The sequence below is a fragment of the Rhodnius prolixus genome, unplaced genomic scaffold (assembly GCF_049639745.1).
Source record: "Rhodnius prolixus isolate KJV_2025 unplaced genomic scaffold, Rpr scaffold_8, whole genome shotgun sequence".
Taxonomy (NCBI): domain Eukaryota; kingdom Metazoa; phylum Arthropoda; class Insecta; order Hemiptera; family Reduviidae; genus Rhodnius; species Rhodnius prolixus.
The window spans coordinates 39,773,424-39,791,902 of NW_027411593.1; the positions used below are offsets into that span (position 1 = coordinate 39,773,424).

General features: G+C 34.3%; 1 protein-coding gene across 3 annotated transcripts in view; it reads left to right on the top strand.

Annotated features, from left to right (window-relative positions):
* LOC141451497 (neuropeptide CCHamide-1 receptor-like) overlaps positions 1-18,479 on the top strand; it is a 130,754-nt gene that overhangs the window by 18,515 nt on the left and 93,760 nt on the right. For 2 of the 3 annotated variants that reach the window (XR_012456856.1, XR_012456858.1), the window contains exon 2: positions 5,485-5,521. The exons of the other annotated variant lie outside the window; for it this stretch is intronic. The gene's annotated coding sequence lies outside the window, so the exon portion shown is untranslated. The remainder of the gene's footprint in view (positions 1-5,484; positions 5,522-18,479) is intronic. 3 annotated transcript variants of the gene reach the window in all.

The following is an 18,479-nucleotide window of genomic DNA, read 5'->3' on the forward strand; positions in this document are numbered from 1 at the left end:
CAAAGTTCGTTTATTTATATAAATTTAAGAAGTTTAATTAAACTAAAAAAAAAAATCTAAAATCTAAATTTGCAAAATAACTACTTTAATATTAATGAATTATTCATTTAATACGTAAGCAGCATTTTTATTAAAATATATTTTGAACACTTTTATTATAGTTACTCTTAATAATAAAAAGGTATTCTTATTAATACTTGATACTTGATACTTGAGAGTTAAGTTAAAATGAATACTTAAAATGCAGAAAAGTTCCAAATACAACAGATATACTTGGCGTTCATTTAATTTTAATTTTATTTTTAGTAACTTTAAACCACTGATTTACACTTCTATACTAAAAACCCTCCTGTACGTTCAGGTACTGAATTGTGGGGTTCCACAAAACGCTCCAATCTTCAAGGAATTCAATCTCTTTAGTAACGCTCCAACTTCTATTTCAAGTCTAATCATCCTCACAGAGACTTACGAGTTTGTAAATCCTGGTTGCTCAAAGTCTATCATCAAAACTTACAGTCTCATCCCAAAATAAAACTTTTGTTCGCCATTTATCATCTCATCAACTTCCAGATCATTCTCCCGGGAGATTAAAATTTTCTGGCGATTTTCTCTCTTCTGAAGAGTTAATAGTTAATCCTGGGAGACGACTTAAGGAGTATTACCTCTGGGTAACTTCTCCCCCTCAATTAGTGAGTTCGTCAGTTATTGTCAAAAATAAAATAATAGCGCTGGTGTAACTTAACAAATAAATAATAATTTTCTTACTTAAGGCACCTCACAACATACGTACCTTTTAAAACTCTTAAACAGGAAATCTGCCCGTTTGCTATATTTCCGTTTTTCTTTCTAGAAGAAAGAGTAAAAGAACGCAGTTTGATTTACAGAAGTACATACTATATAGTACGAGCATTACAATGTTCTTATTAAAATACAAATATTGCCTTTACTGTTTTCCTTCTATTCCCTACACTTTTCCATTTCAATCTATTTTTTTTTGTCCTTTGACCTTTTCCTTGACTTTAACAAGATCTCAAAGGGTGATATCTTAATAGCATTCTTACTTTCCATTTCCTTCTCCAACAAATGGCTCTCATAACCTACTTCTTTTGGCTTTCTTTGATGTCTTCTTTTTTTTATGTAAGAAACAATTTGCAATGGAATAACACTAGGAATTTTCCTAATGGCACATAAGTTTTAAAGCTTTTTCTTGGTTATCTCATTACATAGTTGAACATATCTTTTGAAAATAATATCATCCTGGTTATATGATATATTCCAGAAGAACCTTCCTTGAAAACGAATTGGTAGGGAATGGTTTATGTTTCATTCTTTAATGGTTTTGTATATTATATTTATTTCTTTCTCTTCGAAAGTGGAAGTAAAAGTAAAAAGTAAAGTAATCGCCTATTATTTCAGGCGGGGCTTAACGTCCAACTACCATTTACTAGGAGGTGTCGCGGACGGAGGCGATAGCAAACGTAATATACTATTTCTCATTTAACCATTAAATAAAATCCAAGGCCAAGACCGGGAATCGAACCCAGTACCGCAATGCATATTAGCTTTGCAGGTCTCGCCTCTTAACCAGCTCGGCTGGAAGTATTGCAATCATTTTCAAAGGAAGTTCGCTGATTCACGAACAAAAAAGTTGATTTTAAAAAGTGGTCCATTTGTCTGTCCGTCTTTGGGCGTGGATGTCACAAATTTTAACTCAAAAACGAGTATTCAAAGTTTATATTTGACAATGGGAAGTAAAGGTCAAAAATCTGTCCACCGGAAATGCTATTTCACTGTAACGACTTCCTGCAAACTTGATGCACTAAAATTATTACCTGGAAAATTCGTTTTAAGGCAGATTCTGGGAGAGTAATTGGATTAGACTTTTTCTTTTAACGCAAAAATTTCAATGTGAAGTACGAACTCTCCTTTTTGAGATCGGTGGAAATGATTTGGGCGAGTTCTGTCGTGGAATAAATTTAACCTGCTTCATCTTATTTGGCACCAGATCACTCTACCCACCCACGCAAGTAGCGGCAAGATTTTCTTCCTTCTAAGAATGAGAGATCTTCTGGTACGATTCTGGTAAAATGCCTTCGAAATAAAAACAAGTGGCTTCCATGGCTGCATCGTTATTTCTTACAAAGATCGCTACATAAATATTTTTATTAACTTGAGAATTCAGTTCCCTTTATTATAAATTTTGTATTAACTTGATCTAGATACATTTCTCTCTAAAAATTATCCACAGAAAATCATTTTTATTAATAATAATATACCAACAGAAATTAAAACTGTCCGGGAGGGCAGTTGTATCAGGGTGGTACTAACCACAGAAAGCATAACAGTTTTAGCGGTTTAATGAACAAAACAGTTTTAATTAGTTGGCTTTTTTATTATTTTATTTTAATTTCTATTAATTAAAAGAATTGTCAGAGTTGGATCATTCTTTTTTGTTTTGGTTGATTTACTTTAAGTCCAACTCATTTTTTAATTTCTAAAATGATCTCTAAATTTTATAATTATTCTTTTTAAAGCATAATAATTAAAGGTTAAATTAAACAACTAAAACGACAAATATTCCTCTAGCTTTTGTTTTTTTTGATAACAATTTAATCAAAGCCTACTTTTCTGTAACATTTCACCGTTAATTAATTTTGCAATAGGAGCCCAGTTTTCCTGAAAAACGAGCATCACTGAAAAATTTTAACTCTTAATTTCCTTAACCAGTTCAGCGTGTTGGACGTGTATACACGTCAAACCAAATCTCTATTAAAGTGCTTTCGACGTGTATACTCGTGAAAAATATAAAATTGTCATTAACTATAAAAACTTGAAATTTTAATAAAATACAATAAGAATATTATTTGGTGGGATGTTTCCTTTATCTTACCAATAGAACTGCGGTGGGAGTCAGCCAAATGATAAGTGGTTGGTACATGTTTGGTCTCCGCATCAGAGATTGGGAATTACTTCACACAAATAGAAGAAGCTCTCAACCCTTGTGCAATGCCTTTTTACCTTAGATAGAGATTCAGACCTCAGTATGATTTCATTTTGCACAAAATTCAAAGCTCTGTTCTTTCTTGTAAAAGCACTTGCGTCCCTAGTTAACTAGAGTAATGCATACGTAAAGCGGTGCAAGATTTTGAAAGAGCACAGAATGCTCTGGTAATCTCAAGCCCCAGAGAGATTGCAGAAAAAGTCGCTTGCTGTGACTGTTACTGACGTTGTAAACTTTTGGTTGTTTTGCCCTGCGATCGACGTGTATTTACGTCATTGTCTGATTTTAATTCCGCACACTGTGGGTTTTTTTTTTTAAACTAAATCCCACGCTTAACTGTTTTTTTCTGTACCTAAATACGAGGGTCGTTTGAAAAGTCCGTGCAAAGTCAGAGAGATAGCACTACTGGCGCGTATCGAGGTTATGTTTAGTTAGTAGCATCTCTTGGAAGAACACACACCAAGTTTCAGCCAGATCGGTCTATTTCTTTGTGTTTGGCATTCGTTTGAATCGAGGAAGTCGAGTGATTTTCAAAAAATGGACGAAAAAGAATTTCGTGTGTTGATTAAACACTACTTTATGAAAGGCAAAACGCCTCAGGGGACTAAAGAGAAGCTTGATAAACATTATGGTGACTCTGCACCTTCGATTAGAACAGTTTATAAGTGGTTTCAAAATTTTCGGAGTGGCCATATGGGCACAAGTGACGCTGAACGTTCTGGACGCCCTGTTGAGGTTACTACTCCAGAAATCATTGATAAAATCCATGATATGGTGATGGATGACAGAAGAGTGAAGGTGCGTGAGATTGCTAATGTTGTGGGCATCTCGAATGAACGGGTACATAATATTTTGCATCAACATTTGGACATGACAAAGCTATCCGCAAGATGGGTGCCGCGATTGCTCACGCTTGACCAAAAACGAAATCGTGTGAAGTGTTGCAAGGACGGTTTGCAGCTGTTCCAGAAGAATCCGCAGGACTTTAAGCGTCGTTTCGTCACTGTGGATGAAACATGGATACATCACTACACTCCTGAGACCAAAGAACAATCTAAACAATGGGTTACCAAGGGGGAATCTGCGCCAAAAAAGGCGAAGACCGTTCCTTCGGCCGGAAAGATTATGGCGACTGTCTTTTGGGATTCGCAAGGAATAATCCTCATCGACTATCTGAAAAAGGGTAAAACTTTTACAGGTGCATATTATTCATCGTTATTGGACCGTTTGAAAACCGAGCTGCAAGAAAAACGCCCACGATTGGCCCACAAAAAAGTCCTTTTCCATCACGACAACGCACCAGCTCACACCTCAGCAGTTGTGGTCGCAAAATTAATGGAAATAGGGTTCCAACTCGTTTCATATCCCCCCTATTCTCCAGACTTGGCTCCCTCGGACTACTATTTGTTCCCCAATATGAAGAAATGGCTGGAGGGAAAAAGATTTTATTCAAACGAGGAGGTGATTGCAGAAACGAATGGCTATTTTTCAGACTTGGACAAATCCTATTATTCGGAAGGGATCAACAAACTAGAGCAGCGTTGGACGAAGTGTATAAGCCTAAAAGGAGACTATGTTGAAAAATAAAAAAGGTTTACCCCCAAAAATTAAGTAGTTTTTATTTTTGCACGGACTTTTCAAACGACCCTCGTAGAAATCTTAATCAATTGGTTAAAATTTTAAAAAATTTCGGTTAAACTCTTGGTCATGTTATTTTATTTTAGTCAAATATTAAATAAGTGATTTTTAAGTTTAAATAAACAGAAACAGTGATATTAAAATAGTTTTAGATACCCTTTTAAATAAGGAACAGAACTATTTGCTCTTAGAATATAAAAGAGAACACGTGCGTGATTATCAGCTCAGTACGTGATCAATTCAAAGTCCTACTACGGATACATGCACATACAAGAAAGGACTATCTTGTTGCTTCCTGCCCAGAACCCCTGACAAAACTGTCCGTCCGACATAAGAAAAAGGGTAGCCAATGGTCGTGATTTATCTAAAAGGGAAGATGGCCACTGTTTCTTTCCGGACAGTTACTCATAGCCATGGACTCTGGATGGAATTACTCGTACTAGTGAATCTTGGACATGTGATTCTAAAACTTAAAATGAGCATTCCGTTGCAAATGGATTTGTAATTGATTGTGATTAATTTAAAGTACAAAACAAAATTATATGATGTGAAAACTAACGTTATTCTTTTTTAAACTTCCTTTTTAAGCATTTGTGTGTATATTGTATATTCATGTATGTATATTCTCACTCATTCAGTATCTTTGCTAGTTGCATTATTGAATGCTGTTGCGAAATTCTTAAATAAAAAAAATAATTGATCATGTCCGAGAATCGAACCAATACATCTGTGCTTTGCGGCACTCAGATTACATCCTTCTCAGCTTGCTTTATCAATGATATATTCTCTTTTCTTTTGATTTGCCTATAAGAAGTAAATAGAAGTAGTTTCTTTTGTTGTTTCAGATTGACTTCAACTATCGATTACGTGTTATGAACAGATGTAAGTACCAATATACTATTGTTTGTATATTTTATGTTACACCATTTAAATGAAAGACAAAATAAATTCAATCGAAAAAGAGGATATTGTGGGAGATGAATCGATACAAATCTCCTAGAAGAGGTTAACGGCTCTGCCGTTAATCTCTTTATAATTTTATAAAGAGTGAATTTTATAAGGGTTTGGGTGCTGTTAACTGTTTTGTTTTTATCAAATTTCTATTTATAATTTTATTTTTAGTTGTTCTTTACTTTGGTTTTCACAAATTAGGTATTTTAAGTAAAGTTTTGAGGTAAACCTTGACTTCCGCTTTGTTCTTGTGCAGAAACAGATGTCTAAATCCAATTTTTTTACTTAATGATCTCTCATTTTCAGTTCAAGTTTACGTGGATAGGCCAAACATTGTCTGGCATCGACTACTATCTACTTGGCTTAAAATAGAGAACTGATAACGACAATTTTTATCTTAAGCAGCGTAGAGAATCACACTATATTTTTCAATTAAAAATGAATAATTTGACTTAACTAATGAACACCATTTTGTTTTAACTTGTATTCAGTTTATGTTTAATTCAATTTATTCAGTTTTGTTCAAGTTAACGACTTCTATTCCAACCTTAATAGAGAAGGTAGAACCATTTACTCAATGGAATCTTCCTACTGAATAGTATCTACTTGTATTCTAGTTTCAAATTTAATTAATTTTCAATTGAAAAGTAATTAATTGGTTATTAATTGAATATTTTTAATTAGAATATTTAAATTATTAATTTTTTATTTAAATATTTAAGGGGATTTAGGATAAGTAACTTTTAATTATTAATTTTATTGAATTTTACATGAATATTCCTCATTTATTTATTAACTTTTAAATATTTTTCTTTTTATTTTTTACGTCATCTTATTTAATTTTTCAAATTGAAAGAGCAGAGATTTAATTAAAAAGAAAATGAGTGGAATCAAGGGACCATTTTAAATAAAAATCGCAGCCATTTCTCCGGTTTTTCAACCATTTGGATTGAAGATTAATCAAAAAAACTGCACACTTTCGTTTATTATTAATAATAATTAAAAAAAAGTTGCTGACAACTGCCAGACAGACCCGTCATCTCAAACTTTTTTCATACCTGACAACGGCAGGTAGTTAGTTATTAAGGGAAACAAAAAATTATTTAATTATTAACAAGGTTTTCAATAAAAAACTTTTCTGGATAATTTATTTTTTTTAAGTGCAAACAAATTGTATATATAAAAAAGAATTAAGCTTTTAATATTGTTTTTTAAGTTGTTTTAAGTTGTTCTTAGTAACTAAAAAAAATATGCTGTGAACTCTGCAACCATTTCCTTCCACTGGAATTAAGTTCTATGCTATATATTTAATGCCAAAAAAGACTTGGCATTAATGCTTACTTCCTTTGTAACGTTTTTTGAAACTGTATAGTATAATGTAAATGCCCTAGAGTAGCGTTTCCCAAAGTGTGGATCGCAGAAAAATTCAGCTGGGTCGTGGCAAAAATTGTAAAAACGCAAAAAAATCTATAACATTTTGCTCTAAATTTAATATTTTTCGAAACCTTTTCAAGTACTGCAGGTGGCAACCCTTTACCACCGTTTCCAACCGGACCGTTTAAATTCGGAGGCTCTGATTGGCTGATTTCGATTCATCATTCAGTGCCTTCTGTCGATATTGAAAAGGAAGAAATGCTTAATCTTAGTGAACAAGAAGTTGATAATTTAATTGAAATTTCATGCGACACCGATCTTAAAGAAGTGTTTGAAACTGTACCACTAATTAATTTTTGGTTGCGCTGTCAAAAGGAATATCCAAGCGTAAGTGAAAAAGCGATACAATTTTTAATGCCTTTTGTCACCAAAACGTGTGAAACTGCGTTCTCAGCCTTGGTGTACTTAAAAAATAAGTATCGAAACAGATTTGATGTCGAACCTAATTTGAGAATAAAATTAACATCATTAAGTCCTAATTTGAAATTACTATGTGATGGAAAACAACATCATCCTTCGCACTAAGGACAAAATATGTAAAACAAAATTTACTTTATTTACTTTGAGTTTTAAATGAAGATAATGGATTGTCTTTAATTATTTATGTATTTTGTAATTTGTTTTGTAAATAAATGTTTTTTTTATAAGGTGGGTCGCGAAAAAATTTAAAATCTCGTACCGGGCCTCGGTCAAAAAAGTTTGGAAAACGCTGGTCTAGGGAGAATTCTACTCATATCTCTCCATAGAACTGCTCTAAAACGGAAAAAGCCCTGAAAAAAATTGTTCAAATAGAAGTTTTAGATCGATTTGTACGCAATTAATATGATCTGAGGAAAAATCTAAGAGAATTTATTTTGAGAAAACCCCAAAATACTAAAATGAAATCGATTGCAGTAAATTGAAACATCCGGTTTGCTGCCGGATAGCACCGATACGAAATATCAAATCCAATAATTGGCGATTTTCCGTTTTTTAGGTTATGCTGATCACTCCCAACATAGCACTCAAATCGTGCACTCTGGCCATATTGCTAGAAAAAAATTGAGTGAGAAAAAGTAAAAATAGTGTAACGTGCTCAAATTTTAAATATGTTTGGGGGTTAACCCTTGTGAGAAACGTGAGGAAATTAGTGATCCCAAAAAGGGCCCTTAAATGAACTTTTTTGGGGGAATAGTTTTTCATTTTTTTCGTGTCAACTTTAGCTTTTTTTTGGAGCCCTTAAAGGTTTTCCAGGCCTCCAGAATTACACATATGCAATATCAGTAATACCAAGTTAAAAGAAAATCTACAGGAAGCATTTTCGAGAAAATGAGAAATGGAGTCAGTAAAATGACACTTCCTGTTTCCCCAATTTGTGAACCAAATCTCATTACGGTGCTCCCTGCTTCCTCTTAGAGGAAATTTGAACTTTCCCCAAGTTCCGTTTTGCCGATACTGACCGGCTGAGTGGATGGCTATCCCCCCTACCCACTTTGGCCACCCTCTTACTTGTGATAAAGGGAAGTTATTAAAAGACGAATTCCTTTTTTTTTTTGAAATAAGAAGCTTACTAAACTGCTGACCATTAAATTTAACTCGATAAATCAAAATTCCCTCATTCCACTAAGTAGTCCCTACAGGAGGATTTCTTGTTACTTAGAAGGGAAGCGATTAAGTCAGCTGGTAGCTTAGTGGATCAGCAAGCCGCCAGCCCTGAGTTTAAATCGAAGCACTCTACCCCAAGACACTAACTTTTCGGTGATGGTGTTATCCTTAGCTTAGTGAACAGAGGCGGCTATGTCTAAGGCTCCAGGCGATAATGACCTTAGGTAGTGATGTTCATTATCCCGCTATATTTAGGCATCCTCTTCTCAGAGTCATTCTTATATCTTAAATGGTTAAACCAACTTGAAAATTTCAAGTGCGAAGAAGTTTTTGCATTTTTTGGAAAAGTTTTGCTCAAAAATGATAACAAATAATTTAAAAAAAAAAAATTAATATCTTCATATTTCTTGCATTTATCGTAAAGTAAATAGTTAATAAATCATAGACATATCAATTCTCACAATGATATGTTGTTCTAAAGGCGAATAATTACAGGCTAGATGAGTAATAATTGAGGTTTGAAATGAAGTTAGCAATTAGTTGTAATGACAGTACTGTGCGCCACGTCACAATGACAATACATTCACCTAACAGTAATGTACACAGGTACTAATTTATACACTAAGGTACCTACATTAATAATACAATTTCAGATAGGGTCTTATCTTAAGTCCCTTTTTGATCTTCTATCTTATTTATTTATATCTCAATTTAAACTGTCAAGATATTCTCCTTTAGTCTTAAATTATATTCCTATATAAGGAGAATATATAAATATCTGAATATATATAAATCCTATTCTTTATTTATAAAGAAAGGATAAATAACGGAGAGAAGGTAAAATGTTCTCAGTCCGGAAGTAAGAGACTTTTTTTTCTTAAATACAAAAATCTGATATGAACATTCACTCGCAGTTACTGGTTCACTTCCGGTAGGACAGTTGTATGAGGTTTGATCGTGAAAATTTGCACGAAAAAGCGTAATCTTGAAAAACACCTAACTTTGGCAATTTTTTTCCTATAAAAGTTAAAATTTTGCTATTTTTTTTTTTAAAGTTAAAGTACATTACTCTTTATAAGTCATTTTGAAGTTTATAAGTTCTTTTTACATCTTTTGAGGAGAGCCAAGCTGCTCTGTAGGCCCTTACTTCCTTTAGAACTACCTCTTCTCTGGTTTGGGAATGCAAAAAGGCCCTGGAACAACTGGGTTTGGCACAATAAAGTTCGGCTGGAATGGGTGCCGGGTCTTGTGGGGAACATTAGGAATGAAACAGCCGATTAGCTGGCCAGGAACGGAGCTAACACACCTTTAATTGGCCCGGAGCCTGTCCTGGGGATCACCAGGGGTGCAGTTCGTGCGGCTCTCAGAGATTGGATCTGGAAAGAGAACATGAAAAGATCTGAGTGATGGGTCCTGGGGGTTAAACACGGCAAGACTATGATGCCTTGGCTGTGTAAACTAAGGGCCGAAGAGACTGTGTGCTTGGGCAGAAATCAGATTAGTCTGATTATAGACCTATTCACAGGGTACGGCAGGTTCAGAAAACACCTGCATAAGATAGGGCTTATCAGCTTGGAACCGTTGAGCAGATTATGTCAGGAGGAGGAGGAGATGGCCTCTCACCTGTTGTTCGATTGTGTTGCAATCTAGCGGTTGCGCTATGAAACCTTTGGAACTTTGAGACCAAAGGAGATAGTAGCGCAAAAAGAACTAGTAGGGAAAGTTCTCAACCTTCTTAGTAGGGGAGGTTTCGTCTACTAGATCCAAAGGGGAAGACACTATAAGCCTCTTGTGGCTGCGGTGCCCTGGGGTATAGGTCCTGTCTCTTTTCTAATTTTAATTCAAATTAAAAGTGCAAAAACGCAGATTAGTTTGATTTTGAGAAAAATGATGCCACAAATGGGCAAAAAACAGCATTTTCAAAAATAGTTCTTGTTCTTCTTTATTACTATGTACTTGCCATCAGTCAATTTTGTTACCAAATTTGTAATTTTGGGTAAATATCAAATCCTTATTTAATATTTGGTAGTTGATGTCTTCAGAGGATAGCCCAAAAACTCTTCTCGCCTCTTAATCGTGTAGAAGTTCTGTTGGCAGAAATTCAATGCAAGAATTCCCATCTAAAATTCTTTTGTTTTCCCTCTTTTTCTTTGTTTTGTTTTATCTTTTTCACACTGGTGACCCTGGGGGATACTGCGATGCGTGGACAGGAATTGGATGCTGGACAATGGTTGTCATGAGAGTAGTGTAAACGTACTCTACCTTTGTATTAAAAAGCACCTAACATTTTAAGAATTCCATGGGTGACCCAGAAAATCCAGGCTATGTTTTTTTTTATTGCTTTGTTCTCGTCTATTTCATTACAGAATTCCCTTTCACTCTCCCGTTCTCTTTAACAATCCTTTTTTTATTTACTTTATACCCAAATTTCATTAAATTTCTTTTTATAATTATTTTTACCATCTCCTAGTAGGTAAGGAAAGTATTGCATCCATGTCAAGTTTGTTATTGCCAAACATTTCCAGCAGAATGCCTCATAGTGTCCCTAAATTCAGGAATTCCCTTAATACACTTTTTCATTTGATTATTTAATTAATATTAACATCTAATTAATTTATATTAATCGTTGGAACTAAAGCCTAGTTTAGTCCGTTTCTCGGTTGTTTATGCCCAAATTAAAAATCAAGCTTTTTATTTTTAATCGTGCTTACCTCACTGAGTTTGATGATAAGCTTGGCACATTCTTAGAACCCAATTATATTTTTAAAAAAATATAATTACTGTCTAATTTTTTAGACTAACTTTACGTCTAACTAACAAATTAGGTGCCATGGACGGAGGCGACTAACAAACATACTTTACTATTAATTTCTCATATTAAACCATTGGGAATATAGACTAGTACCGCAATACATCTGAGCTTTGCGGGTTTAGTCTATAACCGCCTAACATACTTTACTATAAATTTCTCTTAGGCTGGAAACATAGTGGAACGGCGAGCAAAGCGGCGATGATAGCGAAGAGCAAAGCGGCGAAATCAAACACAAGTAAACATATGGGACCGCGCATAGTGAAGAGCAAAGCGAAGATAGAGCAACGCTATCTACTATAGAGAGTGGAGCAAAGCGTTATGACATGTTTGATTTCTTCGCTCTCATCGCGCTCAATTTGTAAAGGTTATTTTTCAAAGGTTACGGATATTGTTACATTTATTGGTTTAGTTTGTTTAAAGAAACCTCTGTGGGACCATAGTATTTGCGAAGCTACAATAGTTTTTAACAATTATTAGTTAAAATTAATTAGTTAAAATTGATATAGACATTCGAAAATACGCATGAAACTTGCCAGGATGCTCCCGAAATTGTTGGTACAAGTAATGAAATTCACCAAGTTCATTTCTAGACCTATTTATGTCATGTACACTGCAGCTCCTACTACTAAGCTGCTGCAAATACCAAATTTTCAAGGAAGAATTTTCATATAGAAATAGTTCCTCCATCTTGTTTTGTCAAAAGGAGAACGCGACTAAACTCGTCACTAGGTGCATGCGACTCTTTGCTCGCTGCTTGTCGCTCTCTTTGATCTGAAGCAGCTATCATCACCGCTTTGCTCGCCGCTCCACTATGTTTCCAACCTTACTAACCATTGGGAACATAGACTAATACCGCAATACATCTTAGCTTTGCGGGTCTAGCCTATAACCGCCTAACATACTTTACTATAAATTTTTCTTATTAACCATTGGGAATATAGACTAGTACCGCAATACATCTTAGCATTGTGGGTCTAGTCTATAACCGCTCGGTTATCATGGCGCCTCACTATTATATTAAATTTTCCCTTCAAAGTACATGTAATCAATTAAATTTAATATTAATTGGCAAGGTTAGGGGGGGGGGGTGGAGGTGTTAGATGACTGTAAGAATTGCAAGCAATTTTCATTACAAATCAACGTCATTGTGGTTTACCATTGTACGTGTATTACGCGGGGTATTCCACGAAAGACATTTCCAGAGAATTTGTTAATCTAAATTTCAACGCAATCTACAGAATGTAAATAGGGTTCTAGTTGAAGCATGTTGTGGTTTTATGTAAACGGAAATAAATCTACTCGGCGTTTCAGTTAATTTAAGAATTACTGTCTCCAATTTATCAGTTTGCAGATCAACGCTACAGTGTACGTTACTGGTGTTGATTTGACTAATAAAGATATTGGATGCAATTTCTATGAGATCTTTCGCAAAATAGATGAATTACGTAATAATTTTATTTACACATTGAATTATATTTAGTTATTTAAAGTTCGGTTATAGCATATATTTTAGTTAACGAGCTGAGAAAGAAGAAGAAAGACATTTCTGTCTTACCGGAAAGACACTCTATTTCTACTTTAAAAAATTACAAACCTTCAAAACGTTTTGCAATATATGCATATTACTTAAGTCGAAGAGTTAATGTAGCATAGTCTGCGGAAGTTTTGGTTTTAATCGTCGTCCAAATTGACGGTACTTCCTGCTTCTGTACTTTGTTGGTTACCTAGAACTTTGTCTGCTATCGGCGGAAGCAGTACCGTAGCATGATTATTTTATCTGGTCTGGCTGTAGCCAGAGTGAATCTTCAATTTGAAAAACAATAAATACTTCTCTTTGCGAACTCCTACTTACTTTAGGGCTTACTTGTATCGCCGTCTTAAAATACAGATCTTTGAGATCGTATGAGGTGCCTTCCATTATAATTTGAGTTTAACAGAGCAACCTAAATAACATTCTTTAAATTCTCGAAAGAACTACAGGAAATTGTGCTTAATGAAACTGTTTTCGGAAGTGACTTGTAAATTTTCCGTCATGCATCTTTAACGAGAGATTACGCGCTTATTAATACTTATAGTTTTATTTTCGATTAAAGCCAGGACATCGTCATTCACAAATAATATAATAATTTAGTGATTTCAATTTTAAAGTTCCACCTGGCCATATCCCACTAGTAAACAATCGATCTGACTTCGATTATTCGTGTAGCAATTCAAAAGTAATTTTTATTTTCTCAAAGCTGTATTTGTATACTGAAATAGTTTTAAAAGATTAAGAAAAGCTTAGTTTCTTCCCGAACACAATTTTGGGTATATTCTCTCTTAGAGCCCCTATAAGGAAGCCCTTGGCTAATAGTCGTAAACCCACCCTTCTGCTGGACAAGTCTATTGTAAACTGTCTCTCCTTAGTTCGCCTCTCAGAACAACCAACATTGTAATGCTGAAACTAAAGGATCGCCTTGCTTGTGGCCACCAGCAAACAATAAATCCTTACCAAAACTGCCTTGGGACTTGTAACACGATTCTTTTTTTTTACTCTGCAACGTTAACTTAGACAATTTAATTAACTTTTGGAGGGGGGTTAGCCTAATTAATGCGTGGGTTTCCATGTTAATCTCGTGGAATTTTACTATTATTGTGAAAATGTGCAATAACTATGCTCACATAGAATAAAATAGTTAATTTAGTTTCATTAGAATTTAAATTTTTGTCTTAATTTCATTTTATTTAATATTCTCATCTCTAACCCTCTCATAGAACACCTATCTTCTTCCACATTACCAGGTAATCCTCTAAGGAGATTGAAGAGAAGATGGCCTCGTGATCTACACTTATCGTGAGAGCAGTATAGCAAAGCCCCGTTACTGGAGTGACACCACTGGGCGCCTTCTCCACTCGTGATTTTCACGTATTATTTTATCAGTTACCACATTTGCTTGTTGCAACAATCGTTGCAGTTTTAAATTCCAATAAAAGATTTAAAAAAACAAAATATTTAATATTTAGCGATATATTAAGTTTGTTCATTGTAAATTATTAAGTATATTTAATACCGTATTCATATATTAATTTATTTGACGCTAAATAATTGGTAAATTCTTGCATGTGGAGAGGAGAATAGGGCTGATTATTTCTTATAGTAGAAGCGACCACTCCCGTTATCCTAACTATGTTGGCTCAGCGATTGCCACAACCCTTTTTTGGGGGGGAATCCGTATTCCCCAAAAATAAGGGGCTTATTGTGACAATCACTTGTACTTACAGGGATAAGCCAGGCTTTGTTTCAAAGTCCAGAGTTTCAGTTATTTTTTAGTTTCTTCTGACGGAAGTAAAAGTGGACACTTGGACATGGAAAAAGAGCAACTACTTCTCGCCTCCACAATAATCTTACACTCGAAACGTTGACATGATTACTATACTACTTCCTTCCCCCTCTCCACTTAGTAATGGATCTAATTATCAAGCAAATGATTGAATTGCTAGATATTTACTTAGTTTTCCCATCCGATCATTTAATTGAACATTTTGGAGTTGGCTGGTAGTTCAAATAAATGAATGTACTCTATTCCCCTAACATTTAAGTGATGAACTATATCGAGCGAAAAGAAGCAGACCGGAAGTAATGAGAATTTGAGAGAAAGATAGAATTAGAGAGAGAGAGAGAGAGAGAGGAAAAGAAAAGAAATAGGAAAATTGCCTTCTTTAATGAGAGTCACTTCATAAATGTCTGAATGGCGACTATAGTTTGTTCTTAGGGATGATTTTTTTCTGGTTGGCTTTACCGAAAAACTTTATTCGACTTTGCTCTCCTTTTTTCTTCCTTTAACTTTCTGTTACTTAAAAAATTGATTATTAGAAAACGGGCTCTGTGTTTGTGGGGTTGTACGTCGCTAATCTGAGGTATGATGTATCGTTAGTTCGTTAGAGATAAGAAAACAAACGCATGCGGGAAGATCTTAGGCGTTTTGACAGGCGACTACGGCCTGACAGCCTGAATAAAAAACTTGGGCCTATCAAACGAGATAGCATGTGAAGTTTTTTGTCGGAAAGAAGAAGCAGTGCGTCAGTGCGAAAAGCGTCTAAAGCTGATACTTCGGCCCTTTTGGAAATTCAACAGCACGTGCCTCTTAAGTTTTACCGAGTCATCTTTTCTTTGCAAATCTAATCAAACTGACAGGACTGTAATACGTGCTTTAAGTGTCCTGAATCACGTTGGCATAAACTGATTGGCCCAACCAAACCAAACTAATCCTACTTTCCGGTTTTATGTTCAGAGAATTCTGTTCAGAATGCGAACAACAGATGGATTCATGTTTCTGTACAGATATGGGAAAGTTGAACCATTTAACAATAAGTTAGAGCTGGAATTCTCTAAATTATCTGCAGCAAAAATTACATTTTTTTGAAGCTTATTATTTGAAAAAATGTTGTTGTTTTTTCTCATATTTTCTCATATTTGTCAACGCATTTTACGCCACTGGGAGCCAAACATTCAAACCTAGTAGAAGAGAAATGCCCCTCTGGGTTATAACCCTAGTTTATTATTAAAGCTTTTCATTGGATAGCCGAACCCCCACATATTAGATTTTACATTGACACAAATTCCTTTATCCAATGATTTTGCAGATATCCACAAGATTAAACACAAATACGCATCACGTTCTAAAGATAATTCTTCAATGGGGAAATAGCTTATTGTTAGACTTTTATTATCGAAATTATGCCACATCCATCAAACTACAGCATCAATCAAGCTGTCAATTCATCATCTTATACTTGTTCTTCAATCATGTCGAATCAATTCATTTTTCCGTTTTAGGAGTTGAATTTATAACCAAGAATTCTGGTGTGAACAGCCACTCGAATTTGTTGTTATACTATAGTTATTGTAATTTTGATTGTACCTAAAAAGTAAAGTAATCGCCTATTTTTTCAGGCGGGGCTTAACGTCCAACTACCAATTAGGTGTCGAGGACGGAGGCGACTAGCAAACATACTTTACTGTAAATTTCTCATATTAACCATTAAATAAAATCCAAGACCTAAGACCGGGGAATCGAACCCACTAAACCAACAATACATATTAGCTTCACAGGTCTCGCCTCTAACCGCTCGGCTTCCGTGGCGCCTCAATTTTGATTGTATCTTCCGTTGTAAACAATCTTTATTATTAAAAAAGCTTTGGTAATGAAGGTGATACTTTCTTCTGGTAGGAAGAACAAACGTCATTTTGTTGATTGTGAAAAACAATATTTGGGCTTAATCATGATTCTCAATCAGAATCTGTTTGCACATCCCGTCAAAATCGTAATGGCATCTCCACTGACTTTGTTTAATATCTTATATATTGAATTAACTTTAGAACTCCTAAACACTGCCTAATATTATGACTTAAAGCTCGTAATTTTTTTACTTACTAGGCTGGCTGAAAATAAAGAATCATAGTCTAATTTAGACCGGAAGAAAGTCATGTTGGGATCAGCTCCCCCAAACTGTTGTACATTACAATTGTTAACAAGATATTTTTTTCTTTTAATTTATTTGTACGGGATGTGTCTGGCTTAGATTATTATCCAGATTTAATCCCAGAAACTTTACATTATTCCTTACATTGTACAGCTTGTCACCGAGTCTTATGTTGTTACAAATGTTGCAAATACAACACACTGTTGTCTAGATACTACTGAGTAATTTTATGCATTGTATTATTTTAACTGTTATTTACATTTCGTTATGTCCTGACGTTTGATAAATATATTTAAATAAATTTAAATATATGTAAATAAAAAGATATTCATTTTGAATAAATAGGTTTATGTTTTACCTGATTTGTAAGTCCTAGATGACTTTCTAGTTTTATCAGCATTTGATTCATTAGAGATTAATCAGAAAATCCGTTTTTAATTATAGTTTTGGAAACAGAGAAATACAAACTAAAACAACGAAAATTTAATCTTTATGACTGAATATCTCGGCAACGGTTTGAAACATTGAAGTGAAATTAACGACATTTCTTCAATAGTTTTGAATACAGTAGTAAAAAGTGGGGGGTCAAAAGGTAATCACCACTTTCTACCCCCCATTTAAGGGGTAAGGCGGCAATAAAATAAAATAACACTAACACCATCACAAACTAGAGAGAAAATACTTCAACAAAGTTTATGTTCGTTTTTTTGATATCTCTCTTCGTTTAAGTGTTATTTCTAAAGTGGCCCTTGTAAATGGGAGACCCTGTATATTATGTATAAATATGCATACGTCCTCCTCGTACTGTAATATCTGCACTTTCTCCAAATTGATTTGCACTACGTGAGGATTTTGTATGTACGTACGTTGCAAAAATGATTGTTTTAAGGGAGTACGTTGTTATATTCTTCCCTTCAAAAAAGAGTTTGAGGAATCAGACGCTTTTGTTCGCTAAACAAGCTCCAGGAATATTGATTACAATGTGAACCCTTCGCCTCAGCTTAACTTATAGCTTTATATCAATAACAAATTGATCAAAAAACAAACAAAAAAAGGGAAATGACGTCATAAACAAATTCAAGCTATTTGTTTCTTTTTTGAATAGGTTGAAATGATGGAAGTCGTAACTTGTTATATCGTAGATTTTCATACAGTGTTGTTTTTGTTGATAATACATATTCAATAAAGTTGCCTTCTTCTTTTGGTATGGTCAATATGGATCGCTGTAGTTAATTCATGTAGACGTAATATTGAATTTAGCCCGGGCAAATTGGCAGCCGCCAAACAAGCGTTTCAGTTCTGTATTTTTTTGTTTTTTTAAAAAACATATTACAAAGAGGTATACAAAGAAGGTTTATTCAAAGCCTGAAAAATACCTTTCATTTCCAAGTAAATACCACCGTCAAGCTGACCACGCAATTTTTGTTATTTTGTGGAATTACTATTTTGACAAGATGTGTTTTTCCCTTTTTTTGGGCAAAAACTTACTTTCCTTAATTTAATTTCTTTATGAAAAAATGTAATAAAGTTATTCCTCTTTTTTTTGATGCATTATTATTTTCCTTTTATTTCTGGGAAGGGAATTTTCTGTAATCG